The sequence below is a fragment of the Hyla sarda genome, chromosome 10, assembly GCF_029499605.1.
Source record: "Hyla sarda isolate aHylSar1 chromosome 10, aHylSar1.hap1, whole genome shotgun sequence".
NCBI classification, from domain to species: domain Eukaryota; kingdom Metazoa; phylum Chordata; class Amphibia; order Anura; family Hylidae; genus Hyla; species Hyla sarda.
The window spans coordinates 76,187,985-76,190,139 of record NC_079198.1 but is presented as its reverse complement, the minus strand read 5'-3'; positions in this window follow the sequence as shown (position 1 = coordinate 76,190,139).

Genomic DNA, 2,155 nt, shown 5'->3' with positions numbered 1-2,155 from the left:
GTAAAGGTTGAGGATTGCCTTTTGTGCAAAAAAATTTCGTCCGGGTACCTTCCACTGCGGTGTCCGAATGGCTACAAATTTTTTTAAAAGCCTCAGACTCCCCCAGCTTGTATGGTAAAAGCTGGCGGGCTAGCAGTTCCAACAAGCCAACTGTCAGACGCCGGGCTAGGGGGTGACTTTGAGACATCTTGCGCTCTTCTTGCGCTCAAACATCTCCTTGACAGACACCTGACTGTGGGCAGATGAGCAGGAACTGCTCTAGGCGAGAGACGGAGAGGCGGATGGTTGAGAGGGGGCAAGGAGGGCAGCAGTGGTTGACCTGGCTGAAGATGCTGGACCAGGAGGAGGATGGCGGCTTTGACTTTGTGTGCTGCTTGTACTGACGTGTTGATCCCATAGGCGTTTGTGATGTGACATCATGTGCCTTCGCAAAGCAGTTGTGCCTAGGTGGGTGTTGGACTTCCCACGACTCAGTTTCTTCTGGCACAGGTTGCAAATGGCCTTGCTGCTTTCAGAGGCAGACACACAAAAAAAATGCCACACTGCTGAGCTCTGCGATGACGGCATACTGGTGGTGGCAACAGCATGCGTTGATTGGCGTCCCATCTTGCTGACCCCGGGTGCCGATGCATGCTGTCTGACTGTGCCACTAGCTCCTTGTGACGACCTCCCCCTGCTTCCAACTCGTCTCCTCCTCTCTGTCTCCCCATCTGAACTTTCCCCTTCTTCTTCTCTTTTAGCGGGCACCCACGTGGCATCCACGGACACATCGTCATCATCAACACCTTCACCGCTTTCTGACACCTCAAGAAAGGAAGCAGCAGCGGGTACAGCATCATCATCACACCGTATGTCCATGTATGTAATGCTGCCTGTCTGAGACATATCCCTGTTAACTACATCCTCTGGCAATAATGGTTGTGCATCACTCATGTCTTCAAACTGATGTGTAAATAACTCCTCTGACGGATCAAGTAAAGCTGCTGTGGAGCTAGTGTTGGTAGTGGCGGCAGGCGGGCAAGTGGTAGCATGAGAGGTGCCCGAAGCTAAGCTAGAGGAGGAGAAGGACGGTGCGTCAAGGTTCCGAGCGGAAGCTTTAGTAGTAGATTGGGTGTCTTGTGATAGCCAGTCAACTAAGTCCTCAGACTTGGGGGTTCAGGGTACGTGGCCTCTGAACACTGGCCATTCTAGGGCCAAAGGGTATCCCAGCACCACGACGGCCCCTGCGGGGTGGCCTTCCTCTGCCTGTCATTTTTTTCGTTAAATTTACACAAGTGTCACACCTAATGTGATTTGCACTAGGGTGACACAATTTGCCCTGCAGACAGGAAAAATGGCAACTGTGACGTGAACTAACAGTGACGGCTGATTTTATTTAGCAGCCAAAAAAGGTATTTTTTATTTTATTTTAACAACTGTTGCACCTAATGTGATTTGCACTAGTGTGACAATGAGCAAAAAAACTTGCCAGCGGAGTTCCCCTTTTATGCAGTGGTCCCCAACCAGGGTGCCTCCAACTGTTGCAAAACACACGGACTGATATATTTCAGCCCTTTGAATACTGTAGTAGTTAGTTGCTTTAAAGAAAAAAAACTTGCCAGCGGAGTTCCCCTTTTAAGCAGTGGTCCCCAACCAGGGAACCTACAGCTGTTGCAAAACACACGGACTGATATCTTTCAGCCCTTTGAATACTGTAGTAGTTAGTTGCTTGAAGGAACTTAAGTTTGATTCTGGAGTACCCCTTTTAACCAGCGGTTCCCTCCCAACCAGGGTGCCTCCAGCTGTTGCAAGACTAAGGGACTGATATATTTCAGCCCTTTGAATACTGTAGTAGATAGTTGCTTGAAGGAACTTAAGTTTGATTCTGGAGTACCCCTTTTAACCAGCGGTTCCCTCCCAACCAGGACTGATTTCTTTCAGCCCTAAAAAGGGCTTTTTTTGGGTGCTGTCCTTAAAGCAGATGTTACACTAGTGCTTTAGGAGTAAACTGGACCCTGAATACACCCCCTAGCAGCAACCTAGCTATCGCTTTCCCTATACAGCAGGAGCAGCTTCTCTGACCCTCCACTTCCTAAGCCTGCAGCATGCTGAATGAGGCTAAAATGGCGTCCGTGCAACAGGTAGGAGGGTCTGGAAGGGAGGGACTGATGCTGAT